Here is an 18,035-nt window from a genome sequence, read left to right on the forward strand (position 1 = left end):
GCCTCACAAAATAAGGTTAGCCCACCTTGTTCCATGGATGCCATCTCTGCCATTTATAAACCTATCCATCCAAAACCTTATACCAACAGGCCCAGGAACATATTAGGAATCAATAAGTGTTTATACACAAAAGGATTGGTGTCAATGCAATAGCTTCCCACCAGCCACATAGAAGCAAACAGCCAACCCTGAAATAGGCTTATATCCAAGGAACATACTGTCTTTCCAATTCACTGGTCATATCTTCAGCTGATCATTTGCTCTAGCCTAGGGGCTGAACTGTATTCTGTGCTGGCTCATAGTAGTTAGAAAGCAATCAAACACAGATTCTGTTCATTTGGGGTTTCAATCAACCTGGTTATGGCTGGGCCTGTGGCTATACTGCACCGCTGTTAACTTATTCACCTCTTTCTTAGCCCAGTCTAAAACATAGATCCTACATTCCTTAAAGGGAATTGTATGGCTAGAAAGGAGGCTCTGGGGTTTAGTGCTTGTCCCATGACTGGAAAGTGAAGACAGGAATTCAAATCCCAGCAACACACACAAATGCTGGATGGGTGTGGGTTATTCCAGTCTCAGAATGGGAGGGATGAAGGACTCTAAGAGCAAACTGAATAGAATGGCATGATACATGGGGAGCTCTGGATTTGATTGACAAACTGTGCCTTAATGGATTATGTGAAGGGAGTGTCCCAGAAACTACCTTGGGCCCCCACATATATGAGCATCCACACACACACATCCAGGTTCATGCAAAAACATGAACATATATATACACAAGCACAAATGAAGACCAAAAAAACTTAAATGATCTATTTAGACCTTATGAATAATTAATTTTAATGTGCACTGTTGATCATAAGGGTAGGAGTTGAAATTTTACAGAAAAAGACCACAGAGAACAGGACCAGAGCAAAATACAATGGAAATGCCAAATTCCAGTGCTGTTTCATGACTTGGTGCTGGTGTTAGACATTACCACAGAGAGATGGGTAATTCCTCTTATAGAGTTATACTCCCAAAACCATGTGTGGACATCTTAAGGCCAAAACTGATACCATTGAAGAGAGTAAGTACCCTGTTGTTTTCTTTCAACTTTAGGCTATACTGCATGTGGGTGAAGAAAAAAAAAACATGAAGAAGAATAGGCAAAAAATACCTGACTAACATTACATGACTAAAGTTGGGAAAAATGTAATGTGAGCCCAGTTTCCAGACTCTCTGTATTCAGAAGTACCTACATCCTTACAGGAGGCTACAATGTCCAATGAAAACATGACTGTTTTCATTTGGGACTGCCTCACCCAGAAATCTGTAACCTGAAATACAAAGTAGCAGCTAGCTCTAGGGAATAATATGAAGTAAGGTCCTGCCACTGGAAGGATGTGGCTGAGATGTTAGCTCATGGGTTAACCTCGGAGTCTGTCCTGAGGCTCCAGGCAGATTTCCAGTAACCACATTCAGTACCCTAAACTGTCCATCCAGGAAATTAAACACTGGGTTCTATCATCTTGCCAGGACATTGGGGCATACCTGTATTGTCACAGAAGATCTGTAAAATGTCCATACTACACAACAGAGGTCTAGAAAAGAATAGAGAACCAAAAACAAAACAAGACAAAACGAAAACAGAGAATTAAGATGCCTGAGAGATACTTTGAACCAGAGTCTCCTTTTCTCAGAATTACTAAAGGAAACTTTTATCTTAACTTCTCTCACTGTCTTCTTAAAAACTCAAGTTAACAAATTTCTTCACAATAATTTCCAAGCCTACAGATTTGTCTCCATCTATTTTCACACCAGGGTGGTTGTTTCAAGAGATGCTTCCTTTAGGAGGCACTGTAAGCTCACCAATTGTCCTTAAAGCATATTTCCAATAAATCACTTTTGTGATGGCCTTAGACCAGCTGTTCTCAAGATGTGGGTTGGCACCTCTTTGGCAATCTTCTATCTCCAACACTATTTACATTACAATTCATAACACTAGCAAAAATTACAGTTATAATTTTAGGGTTGGGGGTCATCACAACATGAGGAACTGTGTTAAAGGTCACAGCACTAGGGAGGTTGAGAAACATTGCCTTAGGTAGACCTAACAGCAAAGCCCTTCCATATGAATTAATTCAAAAAGGTTTGCAAGGGTTGGGTTTTCCTGTACTCTCTTACAGGGCTTTTGTGTCTGTTATTTTGGCCTGAATGTCAGTTTCTTTAAGCCTAGCTCCTAGGTGCCTAAAGAAGCACTGAACAGCAAGGGGACACTTTTATCCCACCCCACTCCTGGACCCACCATAGAGATGGAGGTTAAACTCCACTACACTCATGTCAGGACCTCCTCTTGTCACAGGAGACACACCTGACTCATCAGAACCCTCTAGCTCTTTCTGAGCTGGAGTGAGTTAACCTGGTCCCTGAACAGCTGGCTGCCTTGCAACTCCTCTTCAGATTTTTGCAGTGTATGGAACAATCATTGCTCAGTAGGAATGACAGTAATGATGACACTGACAGGAATAGCGATACAAGTAGCTACTTGATAGTTTCTTGTTAACAATAAACCAAGAGAAGGAGAGTAGGTCTCCACAGAGCAGTGTCTCACTGTGAGTATTAAGTGGCCTGTGCCCAGAGCCCTATTACACCGCTGCTATCAGGAGGAGCCCTACAATTGTCTGCCACTCACACAGTCAGAGTCAGCTCCAGATCTTCGCAGCATAGCCAGAGAGACAGCCTGGTACAGCTAAGCTATCCTTGACCCACTATGGCATTCCAAAAAAGATATGTGCTGGGACTGTAGCTTGTGCTCAAGGACAACTCTTAAATTCAATTTAAAATAAGTAAATAAAATAAAAGGTTTCTGCAGACATCCCCCAGAACTGGCTGCACTTACAGAACTGAGCCTTTTCTAAGACTTTTTTTTTATTTATTTATTTATTTATTTATTTATTTATTTTTGTGCAACTTAATCCTGTTTCTGCCTTAATATTCTCCCAAAGAGAAGAAAAGGGAGCCAGAGTTAGAAGGTATATAATGAGTTTGACCACAAGCCCAGCAGATCTGAAAGTACCTGAAATTCTTCTTGGAGTAAGTGTTCAAAAAGCCTGTGAGGTTCACAGGGCTTGCTGTCCTGAATCCACTGTAGGACCTCTGAGGCTGTATCTGTCTCTCTAGGGGAGGGTACCTGCCTCCCTCAATGCTGGCTTTAGCAGCTAAGAAGCTCTCCCTGGTGTGCTGTGCTCCTTCACAGTACCCCAGTTTGTAATTATGTATGTGTGGACATGTGTGGTGATTTGACTATTGCATTAATCTAGCACAACTGTCAGAAACCGAGTCTGATCATGCAGGCGTAGAACAAACCATTTAAATACTTGCATATAAATGAACATGTGCACTTCTGAGTGCCACGTTTTATGAGAGGAAGGTTTTCTAATTTGGTTTGATTTGGTCTGATTTGGATTGCACTATCAGCAGAGAGGCTTATCTGGGTGTAGAAACTTTTCAGAAACCTGGCAGAGGTCCCAGGCAGATTGGAGTTCTAAGTACACACCTGTCCCAGGGCTGGAGCTACCCAGGGGTAGGATAGGCTGTCCCCTGGGGAGAGATTTTTCCATCCAATGGAATGGCCTAGGAGAGGCTGTAAGGCAACAGGGGCTTGCCCAGCCCACAGAGCTATCACTAATGTCACTTGAGAGTGTTACAAGTTTATTTTTCTCAACCACAGAAAGATGTGTGAGTCCCATGAGACCCCAAACAGAATATATGAAACAGGGAAATCTTTAGTTAAAATACTTTCAATTGGCTGGGCGATGGTGGTGCACACCTTTAATCCCAGCACTCTGGAGGCAGAGGCAGGAAGATCTCTGTGAGTTCGAGGCCAGCCTGTTCTACTGAGCAAGTTCCAGGACAGCCTCCAAAGTAACACAGAGAAACCCGGTCTCAAAAAACAAACAAACAAAACAATAAACCAAAACAAATCCCCTTTCAATTAATAAAAACTATAAGTTAGAAACAAATTTGAGTGTAGCCAACCTTTTCTGAAGCATCATTCTTGTCTTAGTTACAAGCAAGCTAAAAAAGGGACCGCCCTATGATTGCCCCTGCCTTGATACTGATCTAATGCCTCCATATTTTGAAAGAGGGTGCACCAAGAGAAAGCTGAGATAATCTAACAGTGGAGCTTTCAACACAGTGTCATTTGAAGGAGAAAGTCTTCCCAGATATCCTTCAACTAGGCAATAATGGCTGGCACAGTATCACCAGAGGGAACGGGGTTGTACTCAGAGGAAGAAACCTCTAATTCTACCTCATTCTGTCTATGGGGCCTTGGTGCTTTTGTTAGTTTTTCTGAACTTTATTTTGCTCATCTTGATAACGCAGAGTTACTCACAGTATGTATCATACAGGGTCACATAAGGAACTGAACAAGAAAATGCTTTGAAAAATGTGCAACTCTATGTACATAGCATATTGCAATGGTTACTGTTGGGAATACAAAGCAAAAATAAGATGAAGTTTGTCTTCAGCAACTATGGTGCAGCTCAGTGTAAAGTGCAAGCTTACCTTATGCAAAGGCCCTGGCTTCTACCTCCCACCAGGAAGGAGAAGGGGGGAGAGAGGGAGGAAGAAAGCAATGGGGGATAAGGAGCGCAGGAGGGGGTAGGGAGGAGGGGAGGAGAGGGGAGAACTAACTTGCTTTCAGACAGTTCACCATGAGATGCACCTAGCCAAAGGAGCTACTTTTCATTCTCTCCCTTTAACAGAGATATACAACAGAACACAAAGGTGGCAGGAGAATGAAAAAGTGTCCCTGGCTCAGAGAAAGGACTGAGTCAAACCCTAGCCATGCTTCCCAGAGCCCTTCCCAGAGCCCCACCACCCTTGGGCTGGAGGAGACTGCCTTTGTTGTTCTCTTGATTCTCAGGCAACCCAGAGGCCTTTGAACTCAGCACCTTTCACAACCATTTCAGGCACAGAGCTCATCTTCAACCTCCTCCCTTCCTGTTCCTGCTTCAGAGAGAAAGAGATGGCTCCCTAAAAGGAAAAACCAGCCAGACCGATTCAGATGAGGAACCCCTGAGCTTCCTGATTACCAATGAAGGGCTTCATAATTATATTGTATAGGACTGACTAAGAGAAAATTACACTGATTTCCACAGTGAGGGGTGTCCTCTCTATTCGATAACGACTTCGCACTACAAAAGGAATCAACCACACTGCAGGACCAAGGATGTAGCCAAGATTCAAAAGCATTTTCCAGACAAGAGAAAAAGTATTAACTACTCCATCTCACGGTTATTATCTGTCTGACATTGTCTTTCTGCTCGTTGTTCTGCTATAAATTAAATTCGGAGCAAATGATTTTTTGTAAAGACTGAATGGATAAGCCTAGGTATTTGTGAGTCAAGGAATAGAATATAGACACCCATATTCAATAAGACAGGAATCATCACATTTCTTGGCAAAATCTAAAACATGAACTAAATAGATGAAAAAAAATTTTGAAATTTTGAAAACAAAATTCTTGAAAAGGTGACACTTCATTTGACTAGAATTCAAAGTTATTGACTTCAGTTATCAAACTTGCAAAATTCTACGTAATAATGCTGATGTATAATTTTTTAACATTCCATTTGAATAATTCCACTTTAATGTCTTTTCACACAGATACTGCCAAGTATTGATCATAAAATAAATGAATTTTAGCTAAGCATACTCATCACTTGGAAGACAATTACTAGTCTTCTATTACATGTATCTCTTTGCTTTAGAACATACCATTACCATGGCCACTACCAACTTCCAGTTAAAGGCTGGAGTACAACTTTAATTACACATCTAAAAGGACTTTAAAAGTTGAAAATCTCTTTTATACTTGTACCAAAAAAATTATGCCAGAGCTATAATTTGAGTTCAGAAAATATGTTAACTACAAATTTATGTAGGAATAAAGGTCCTACTTATTTTATTTTTGAAACAGGGACTCATGTGGAACAGGCTGTTCTTGACTCATTATGTAGCTACCTTGAACTTCTGATTCTCCTAACCCAACCTCCTGAGTGTTGTGATTATAGGATTAACTACCATACCCAGAGTATGTGGTTCTAGGAATCCTACTATATACGCACATATCCAGCCTCCCATTTAACTTAACAGCACAGGAGTTTTATAAAGTAGTATAAAGATGTTACTTGCGTTCCAAGAAAATGTTGAAAGGTTGTAACCACAAATTCTCATCTGCATGGTTGCCTAAACATAATGTGAACAATGGAAACAGTGATAGACAAGCTACAGAAGAGGAAAAGCTCACAGGGCTTCAACTTTAGACAAAGAATTATAGGTAACTGGGGAATGCTGAGACTGGGAGAAATGGTCTTTCCCACTGAGAGGTGCAGAGCCAAAAAAGACATTCAGAGGCCTTGCTGGTGGTGGTGGTGGTGGTGATAGTAGTATTTGATGTTAGTTAAATGCCTGTGAGCAGAGCTCTGTGCCACATTTCTCTTTAGATAGTTCCAGAGAGTGTAGCAGAACTGCACTAATGTTTTCTTTAACAGGAAGCATAGGTCACACAGGAATGGATGATGATCTCAGTTCTATCTGTGTGTCATTGTTACTGAGTTGTTGGGGTTAAAACAAAAGGCCTCAGAAACTTGTCTTAGCTTCACATTTGTAATATATGCCCACTAAAGAGACAAGTGATGGTGGAAAACAGAGAAAGGATATTTATTTTCCATGGTCATACTAGCAGGAGGAACAAATAAAGAGATCCATAATCCACCACCACCCGCCAACCCCAACTCTATCTTTGGGATCCTGGCATGAGTCTAAGATTTAAGTAGAAGCCAAGAGGTGTGCACAACTAAATAGTCCCAGACAAGTTGTAGTCCCCCTCATCATTGCCTCTACTTTAACCTCTTCTACAAGGTTGTGTGGTAAGTTGTGAGAACTGAAATTTCTTTCCCAGGGACAAACTCCCTAGGGCCCTAGCCTTCTTCTCTCCTACCATGGGATTCCTGGGAAAATCCCAGGTCTTTGAGATCATTATTGCAATAGCCTGACAGCCAAAGAAAGGGACACAAGTGTCTGTCTCCCTTTAGAATAGCTTTGCTTGTGCCAAGATGATTTTATCACTATGGCATAATATGGGCCTCTGTTTTCTCATTATAAACAAATCTGATTTGACAGTGTTTTCAAGCTTTTTGCTTATAGAATTCAATCCTCGAGATAAACCTTTAACTTCTTAAAATAAATGCAAATGTGTTGAGTAGTTAAAATCAGTAGAGCCTAAACTCCAGGTTCACTCACAATAGCCCCTGGCAGATGCCAAGGACACAATTTGGAGACCACTGGTTTAGAGTTAGGCAGTGCTGGTCTGTTGCAGAAGTTCTCTGTAAGATGGATTTGTCTGTCTGTAGGGAAAAGAGAAGTCACCTCTATTTTCCCCTTAGTTGTTTTGCTGGTTTTTGAGACAGGGATTCTCTGTGTAATAGCCCTGGCTGTCCTGGAACTAGCTCTGTAGAGCATGCTGGCCTTGAATTCACAGATATCCTCCTATTTCTGCCTCCCAAGTGCTGAGATTAAAGACATGAATCACCACCCCCAGGCTTCCCCCTTAGTTTTTATGTGAGCTCTTCAGATGGATCTAGGAGGTCAACTACTATATAAGAACAAATTAACAAGAGGAAGCTTTTACTGATTTCAAATGTACCTGAGGAGATTTATAAGAGAGTGAAGCTCAAAGAGATGATCATAGCATGGTGTTTTTACACTCTAAAGATGGAGCAGTATATTCATGAATTCATGACAAATGGCTGTCTGGACAAAGATGCTTACTTGTAGAGTTGCTAAGACAAGAATAGGGAAGGGAATACAAGGGAGCAGAAGATGGGGCTCCTCCTCTAGCTAATTAGAGTTCATTGCAGGCCCAGTTCCCAGCCTCTGGTGAGCAAGGCTATTTTCAGTGTTGGTATGGAAAGACAGCCTTCCCCCAGTGAATCCTAATGACTGGCTGTAGCCCCTAAACCACAATCTAAATGGCCCTTTCTGAGACTATTCTCAAGTGATTTTAGCTTGCAATATACCAATTGGCCATATTTTGAAATAGTATATCCTTAACTTCCTCACCCCCAAGCTCAGTTCTGAGAAGGACCAAAGAACAGCTTGAGGGGTGTTTCATGGGTGAAACTGAAGACTGAGAGGAGAAGGAAACCATTTCAGGGAAGCCTTCTCATTTGAGTAGATATATGGAGATGGGCCTCTGGGCTCAGTACAGAAGCTGTTTTAACTGGGAGCTCTGAGTTCTGAAGGTGCTCTGGTTAACTTTTGTCAACTTGGTATCAACTAGAGTCACCTAGGAAGAGGGAGCCTCAACTGAGGAGTTGCCTCTATCAGGCTGGCCCATGGACAGTCTGTGAGGCATTTTCTTGATTAGTGAATGACTCGGGAGGGCCCATCCTCCCATGAACACGGCCCTAAGCAGGTGTTACTTATTGTATAAGGAAGCCAGGTTGAGCAAGCCATGGGGAGCAAACTAGTAAGAAGCCATTCTTCAATGGCCTCTGCTTTGGTTCTTGTCCCTAGGTTCCTGACTTGAGCTTCTATCATGACTTCTCTTATTAATAAACACTTTCTTCCATGAGTCTGTTTTAGTCAGTGTTTTATAGCTGCAACAGAAGGCAAACTAGAACTGAAGGGGAAATGGAGTCAGATGATGAACATCCAGACCCTGAATCCCCCCTCCCCGTTCCAAAACCACAGATCCTCATCCAGTTCCCTGAAGTCTGCCACTCAAAAAGCAAGAGCGCTATTGCAGAGTCTGCAACATGCTCCACTGTGACTGTGACTGTGGCTGGCCATGACAAACTTTCCTGACACTTGTCACATACATATCTGACAAGTTAATCATGTGCCACATACTGTGAGCTTTGTTGTCACAAGCCCAGCAAGCAAGGGAGGTGGGGTTCTAAACACAGGGACTTAATACACTAGACAACTGTTCCCAGGTTTTCCAAACAGTGTGCAACACAAATCCACAGGGAAGCAGAACTGCCCCGTGGAGATATGTAAAGCTCAGCTGTGCACTGCAAGATCCCTAATTCAGAAGGAATCAGAAGCCTTCAAACTATCACCACGTCTTTAATCTAAAATGCCACTAATCCCCTGTAAGACTCACGCATTCTTTCGAGTGTATGGGTGGAACAGCTATTATCTCTATTAAACTGGGGGAATGACGGCCAAGAAAGACTCAGTCATGAAGCCTGACACAAGAAAGGACAGACTACAAGAGCTACGTACTACAAATGAGGAAGAGACAGCCTACACTCAGCCTCCATGTCACCAGGGAAGGCTCCCAGGCCCCTCTGGCTGGGACCCAGATTTTTCCCTGACCGCAGCAGTTCCTGGACATGGTCCAGAGCCATGAGGAAGCTGCTTGCCATTTTCAGAGCAAAAGGTCTACAAAGACATGGGTCCTGTCTACCTTGTGCATATCATGTCCAATGCCACATGCTTACAGAAAAATGAAAGATAGAGCCTGGAACAGGGTGGGCAAGAGGCTAAGAAGCACCGACCGTTCAATACAAACACTGTGTTCCTGAGAACCAAGAGGCAGCGTAGCAACAATGTGTAGACACTGAGACTGCAAAATAGGAACTATAAGTGAGCAAGTATGTACTAAACTGGGGATGTGGGGAGATGCTAAGAACGAAGACAGAGCAGAGGAAGGGGACAAAAAAATTTAGAAGTGGTGACTGTTTTCTACAAGGTGGGCAGGAAGCCTGATAAGATAACTCAGTCATCTGAACGAAATGAACCTTTAAACTACCTGGCTCTCTGAGGAACTAGCATTGCAGACATTGGGAAGGGCAAGCACAATGGCCTAAAGTTAGGACATCCCAATTTATTAATTTCCTCTTCCATTTTTTCTAATTTATTCTTGGCAGAGTCCTTGGGAAGCTATAGCTCCACAGGTGACAGCCAGAGAGCAGTAGCACAGGGTAAATGTTACACAAGAGGTAATAACAGTTCAGGAAAACAAGGCCAAGAGGTTTGCAAACAAATGTACGAGTGGGGGTGCATATCCAAAGTAATAGTGCAGAGATCCCGGGGCCCCTTGCCTGCATCGTAAAGCACAGCTATTGTTCCATATGGAGAATTTGGGCAGGGTTGGAAATGATTATCACAATAGTAGCTATCATGTAGTAAGTAGCCGTCTATGATAACACTAAGACTTCTATATTCTGAGCTAAGTTTCTAGAGCACTCACATGAGGGAAACCTGGGTTCTACTCTCCATGCTATATAAACTGGGCATGGTTATACACCCCAGCATTCAGGAAATGAAGGCAGAAGGCCAGAAGTTCAAGATGACCTTTGACTACATAGCAAGCACAAAGTCAGCCCATGCTACATAAGACCCAATCTTAAAAATTATATTTGAAAGCAGCCAATAAGCTTTAATACCTACTATGTTCCAACCCATTTTGCTTACTTGCTTGCTTGGTGATGAACTACTACAGTTTCAGCCCAAAGCTTTGAGCATGTTAGGCATGTTCTCTACCATTGAGCTACATCCTGGCCCTTAGCATTTGTCATCATGACAACTCCATATTGCAGAAGTTACTAAGAGACCCTCCAAAGGCAGGCCTCTTCTGTTTACAACCTAAAGGGGAGGGAAATAAATGTGTAATGGGAAGAGAGGAGGCAGATGTGAGGTCTATTGTAAGTCTACAGCCAAAATTGGTCTGTCATTGTGACCTGCATTATTTCATACACTTTGGGAAGACTTAGGCAGAGGAACACAAAAATGTGACCAAGATACCATACCATAAGAAAGCAAAAGCTGGATTCTGAAAGGAAGATGCCATACAAAGCTGAAGCTACTGATCTAGAGCTAAGGACTCATGCAAGGAGTCACTTCTAGGTGACAGGAAAACATGAGTGTGTGACAATGGAATGATTGAGTCCCAGGTAAATCAGCAAGTGCAGAGCAAGGAGATGGGAAACGTCTACATTTGCATGATGACAGGACTTGACCTTGCCTGCTCCAAGAGTGAATCCTTCCAGTTCAGTGAGTTTGAATACAGAAGCAGAAGCTAATGCTTTGGTCTCCAATGCTTTCTTCCCCATACAGTACAATTCATGTGCTTTACATTTTAAATGTTTTCCACTGAATGTGTTATTTGCATTTGCCCACAATTTGATGGATTAGAGATGATCATCCCAAATCATAATCCCCACTGAATGAATGACAGAAAATGTGCTGTCTCCTCATGCTCTGCTTGACGACCTGAGTCATCCTCTTCTGCAAGATGTTCTGCTCTCAGAGGTCTTATCTGTGGAGGTAGGTGGCAAACTGTGGATTATAAGAGGCCAAATCATGACAAAAATGAAAAATGCAGCTTCAAAACAGCTACTGTCTGAGACCCATATCCTCAAGAATCACAATGATGGCAAAGATCACAAAGTCTCTCTATTGCTTCTCAGACAAGGCAAGCAGGTAGCATCTCCCCTGTGGGTGGCTAATGTACTAAATAACAATAATCTCTGCTCATAAAACCACTGAACTCCTGACACACTCCACCAGTGAAAGCTGAAACAACCTCAGCAGTACTCCTGAGGAACTCAGCATCTCTGGGACCTTTTTGTGTAATCTTACATGATCTTGTGGGGAAATTTTTTTTTTTTTTTTTTTTTTTTTTTTGTCAGAGATAAGAAAGCTACTGAATGAAGCCTATAGGTGTAGAGTTCTGGTTCTTACAAACCACAGCTCAACCTTCATACATTCATTTTCTATAGTTGACCTTATGGTGCAGAGTTAGGCTCTAAACTCCTGTTTAAGGTGAATACCAGTCCCTCCTCTTGCATGCCACCATGAACAGACTGCCATTTTGCTAAGAAAGATGAAGTCAGGTACTCACACAGGCAGACAGGCACCTGCTGAGTTTGGCCATCTCTGTAAAGATGTCAAAACAAAATCCTGCCTGGCCCTTCTCCTCTACTGCAGGTTACCACCCTCATCCCCACTATGCTCTGAACTGTAGCCAGCTTCCCCTTTGCTCCTAGTACAGGAAGGTGCAAGAAACAGGATTCTCTTCCTGCAGGGTAACTGTGGCCACGTGGATCATTTATGACCACAACAAAGGAGCTGGGGTTTAAAGGCCATTCGTAGGCAGTACTCTCATGGCAAAGGAGTGTAGTAATTAAGCTAAGTCATAGCTGAGGCACACAAAAGGATCTGAGGCTGGTGGAGGGTTGGAATTAGGAGCTGGGGGAGAGAACTTGTCCAGGCTTGTCCTACTACAGAGGAAGAAGCATGGTGATGAAATTCCTCTTTTATTCCATCCATGACCCCCAGCTTTCCTAAAAAGTCTTCCCAGAATCCTCTCTCCCAGACAGGTCTGATTTCCTCACTACACATTTGACAAAAGGATAAATGAACAAACAAAAGAATGAACCAGGGAAGAAAAACAAAGCGAACACTTCCCTGGCCTGGCCCCACTCTTCTGTGTTTTTTCCTATGCCAAGTGTCTCAGGTGGACCTGACCAAGTAGGTATCACTCAAGCATTAGCTTATGGGACAAGACAACAAGTCACAGAGAATCTGGGACAGTGTCCTTCTCCAGTTCCATACAAAATCCACCAAAGTCCCTAGGCCATCCCCAGTGGTTTCTGCCCTCTAATCCACTAGCTAAACTTTGCTGGCAAAAGCTCCAAATTATTCTCCTTACACAGTCAAGACAACTCAACAAATGGCTTGCTCCTGGTACAAACTACTTTTTTCTTATTTTCTTTTCCCATTGTCTTTTTACATTTTTTTTTTTCTTTTTCTGACAGTCTCTAGTTATTTTAACTTAAGATAATCTTGAACTCACTATGTAACCCAGGCTGGCCTTGAATTTCTTACCTTCCTCCTGCCCCACATCCCCACCAATAGATTAACAGGTTTGTGCTACCATTCTCAGCCTGTTTACCTACTTTTCTTCCTGTGATCTCTTGGGACCTTGGATTCAGCATCTTGTTATACTGGACAACCAAGAGAATGAAATACAGGCAAGAGCTTGAAACAGTGATCATCTGCTCTCTGGAAGCCATAGAGCTGGTACCTGCCAAGGATGGCCTGGACATCAACCTGCTTAGATCAGAAGCAGAGCAAGATGAATTCTGGAGGGTCTATGACAGCAATTCTCAACCCCTTCTGGGGGTTGCCTAAGACTATCACAAAACACAAATATTTATATTACAATTCATAACAGTAGCAAAATTACAGTTATGAAGTAGCAATGAAATAATTTTATGGTTGGGGGAGGGGTCACTACAACATGAGGAACTGTGTTAAAGTGTCATGGCATTAGGAAGGTTGAGAACCACTAGTCTATGAGTTCGATTCTCAACTAGCACTGTCTTTAGCTCACCTGCTCCAGAATTGCCTTATACCCATTATAGCATCATGGATGAAGCCAGCTGTCTGCTAGTGAGACTTCTGACCCCCATAATATATCTCAAGAATGGCTTCCCAGGTAGCCAAAGAGACTGGACATACAGGTCTTTCCAAGGAGCAAAAGTGGTTCTTTTGTCCCTTCTGTGTGTAAGCTCTTTATACCAGCAACCATTCCCTGGACCTCTCGAAATCATCACGGCCCATCAATGATCCTGCTTCCAACCTCATCTTTCTGTAAGGTCCTATATTCTTCATATGCCACAAGAATCAACAAATTACAAATAAACTGATTGGGGGGGGGGCGGTGTTTCCGAGACAGAGTTTCTCTGTGTGGCTTTGGAGCCTGTCTTGTCACTCCCTCTGTAGACCAGGCTGGTCTTGAATTCACAGAAATCCACCTGCTACTGCCTTCTGTGTGCTGCCACCACAACCTGGCCAAATGGACTGAATCTTAAATGAGAACTCAGAGCGTACAGACTTGAAGAGGTAGGAGCCACCCAGTTCAACCAGCCAGTATCGGGACCCAGTGCTGAAGCAGGGTCAGAGGGGATGTAAAGAAAGGGCTGAAGAAACAGGAGCTTAGCTAGAGAAAGCCAGCCAGACCCTGATTACAGAAACCCGCCTTGTGGAGGACAGAACTTGAAGACAGAGAGAGGAATTAAGATGAATCTTTTCTTTCACAGAGCCCAGAATCTGGTAAAATTCAGAATGGGCAGAATTCCAAAGAGAAGACTTCTGATGGAGTCAACTTGGAAATGCTTTATAGAAAAGATACTTCAAATGAGTAGAATCTCTACAGATAAATGGAGACAAAATAAGTTCCAAGTGGACAAAGCAGTGTGTAAAAAAATAGAAAGAAAGAAGCTGGGTATACTGGTTCACACCTGTAATCCCAAGAATTCAAGGCACTCCAGTCTAACATACTGAGAATCTGCCCGGGTGTGGGGGGTGGGGGAAGGGAAAGGGAAAAGAAAGAAAGAAAGTAAGAAAGCCTAAAATTGAAATTGAAAAGATCTGCTCATTATGAAGGCCTTAAATTATGTATTAAGAATTTCTTACTTTATGACCAAGTAGTGGTGGCACGTGCCTTTAATCCCAGCACTCCAGAGGCAGAGGCAGGTGGATCTCAGTGAGCAAGGCCAACCTAGGCTACAGATGTGGTGGTTCCAGAACAGCCAGGATTACACAGAGAAACCATGTCTCAAAAATCCAAAATAGGAAAAGAAAAAAGAATCGTGTACTTTAGACTTTATCTTTCTGTAAAATACTAATTCCTTAGAGAAAATAGCAACCCTGGGGAAGTGGAAAGTTAGAAACACTTAAAAAGGGGGAGGGAGTGAGTATGATCAAAATACATTGTATGTATGTATAAAGTTCCCAAAGAATGATATTTTAAATTAAAATAAAGAAATGTAATCTGATGGTATGAGAACTGTACTGGAAAGAAAGATGCAGACAGCAAGGTCTCTAGGTATCTGTATAACAAGAGTCCTAACAAGCAACATTGAGGACCTGTGCTGAGTAAGGGGGAGGGAGAAGAAGAAAGTTTACACTGAATGTCAGCATGCAAAGAGTTGCAAGGTGGAAGTTGTTGGTCTCCTTGGGTTGTTAATTTAATCCCTTCCCTCAGTTTATCCCTGAGGAAAACTGAACCATGACACACTAGTGTCTTTTCCCCATTAACAGTGAAATGGCATCAGAGCATTGAGGGATAGCTTCCAGTTTTTGAGCTACAAGCTCTCTGGTGTATTTGGTTGATGAGCAAGGAAAACAAAATCTAACTGCTTTATATCCATCAGCAAATGGGAGAACACAGGCTTCTTTCCCACATTACATACCCCAAGTTCAGTCGAATATGGCTGACAACAGAGGTTCTGGGGAGCAAAGAAAACACTCATCAAGTAAAACCCTAATAACACTTAAACTACAGTGGAAACTTCACAGATTACAAAGTGAATTTACCCCTACCCATTTTCCACCACTCCAACTTTACCTCGGGGTGTATGCATTCCTTTGATCAACAAATCTTTATCAGGTGCCTATTACCAGAAGTGCTTTGGTAGCTGCTGAGTTATAAGTTGTGCAAGACCCTGGGAGGTGCAAAACAACAGAGGTAACTCCATATCCCTGACCTTTGCTCTGCCTCTCAGCAGCTCAACCAGGCAGGTTTTGCCTGTTGTCAAGCCAGCTCATTTAAACTAACCATCCCTTAAACATCTTAAAACAACCATAAACAGTTGGACTTTGCTCAAAAAGTAGAGTTAGAGTTCTTACTTGACCCAGCAATTCCACTCCTAGATAAAGATGAAAAAGAACAAAACCATACAACCATACAAAAAAATACCTGATTGTTCGTGGTATCATTATTCGTAAGAGTCCAAAAGCTGATCCACTCCAAATGTCCATCATGAATGGATAAACAAAATGTGGCTCAATCATATCCTCAAAGTATTAACTTGGACAGAGAAATGAATTATTAATATATGCTGCAAAATAAATAAATCTTAAAAACATTATCCTAAGTGAGATTTCTTTCTTTCTTTCTTTTTTGGTTTTTTGAGACAGGGTATCTCTGTGTAGCTTTGGATCCTGTCCTGGAATTCACTCTGCAGATCAGGCTGGCCTTAAACTCTCAAAGAGACTCCTGCCTCTGCCTCCTGAGTGCTTGGATTAAAGATGTGTGCTACAACTGGCAGGATTTCTTGTGGGGTACAAAATGTTCTAAAATTGGGGGTTGTATTGATGACTTGATGGTTAAGAGGGCACACTCTCTTGTAAAGGACAAGAGCTCAGTTCCAAGCACCCATGTTAAGTAGCTCACAGCTCCAGCTCCAAAGCTTTAAACACCTTCTGCTGGTCTCCAGGAGCATCTTCCCTTGTGTATGCATACCACCCCCCCCACACACACACACAATTTCAAATTAAAATGTTTAAAATGTATCCTAAAATTATATTATAGTAATAACTGTACAACATTAAAGGGTACATGGCTTATAAATTACCTCAGATATTTGATTTTTAAGATGCCTTGTTATACAACTGCAGTTGGTCTCAAACTCCCAGCAACCTTCCTGCCCCATCCTTCCTAGTGCAAGGATTACAGGCATGAGTCACCACTATAAACTTTAAGTAAGACCATTAGGAAAAAGTAACCAGGCTAGATGCAGTGGTACAGATTCTACTTCTGGGATTTAAGAGTCAAAAATGAGAGAGTCAGTGCTAATCCCAAACCAGCCTGTCCTATGTAGTAAGTTCTAAGCCAGTTTGTTTTAATAGTGAGACCCTATCTCTAGAATCCACAAAAGCAAAACAGAATTGCCATGAGCTTAAAGCCACACTTATTACATATTGTATTCTCTCACAGCCTAGGCTACAGAGTCAACAACAACAAAAATGAACAAACAAATAAACAAAACACCTCAGAAACCTAATTAGAAAGCACCAAATGTTGCCACCTCAAAGACATGTGTTTGGGTCTGTAGCATTAGTAGCCATGTTTTAGGAATGTAAAATCCCATGGGCCAAGCTCAGCAACAGCTTCAGATTCTTATGGGCACAGTTCAGTTGGGGCTAGGATAGAGCATGAGGTATTGGGAGGAGGGAAATGGCTCTTAGAATTGAGTCCACAGACACATGCTGGGATAAGGATCCCAGCTCTAGAAACAAACACTGTGCCCTAGAACCCTCAAGCTTCATCCTTTTGGCTCAGAGCATACTTTGTGACAAAGCTAAAATATCACTAAGGCCAGTGCTGCCTCAAAAACCCACTGACTCCCACAGATGTTATTTAGTTAAATGCCCTATAATTAGGAAGGTAGTTCATTGAAAAGAAAGATTTAAAATGGCAATTTATTTATGTTGATGATAATAAATGACCTTTGAATATCAAGAAATCTCAAAGAGTTTTGTGTCTATTAATTAGTCCCACTGCCCTCTGGAGGGTATTCATTTGCCCCATCTGTAGCTTTATGCTCCCACTGAATGCCAAAGGGTTAGCAGTACCTCCCTAGTGCCGCATGGGAGCCTTCCCCTGAAATCCAGTCTTTGGGATTCAGTGAACTTTATCTCACTAAAGAGACACCCAACATTTCATCAGAAGGAAGTCTGAAAATTATATGATAATCATCTCTGATGATCTGGCCAAAGTACAGCAATGAATCTTCATGAAAAATCCATGAACTCAAACTCATACCTGTCAGGCCCAACAGGTATATCTTCATCCCAGGGAAATGAACACCAAAGGCTTTCAATAGGGTCAAGAATCAGACACAGGTGTGGTGAAATGGCTTATTTATTTAAGACACTTGCCACCTGACAATGCAAACCTGATGATCAAGTTCCATCTCCAGAGCCCATGTAAAAGTGGAAGGAGAGGACAGACTCCACAGAGTTGTCTCTGCCCTCCACATGCATGCTGCTGCAAACACACTGTTGTACACATGTGGGTGCACACACACACCACCACCACCACCAACAACAACAACAATAATAAATGATTCTTTTCTGAGTTCCCCTTTTTCATTTTCTTAAAAGGAAAACATTTAATGGGCAAGTAGAAATTTTACCTCGTTTTATAACAGTCCTCAGCATCATTGATTGTAAAGGCAGAG

This window comes from Phodopus roborovskii, unplaced genomic scaffold (genome assembly GCF_943737965.1).
Source record: "Phodopus roborovskii unplaced genomic scaffold, PHOROB, whole genome shotgun sequence".
Taxonomy (NCBI): Eukaryota; Metazoa; Chordata; class Mammalia; order Rodentia; family Cricetidae; genus Phodopus; species Phodopus roborovskii.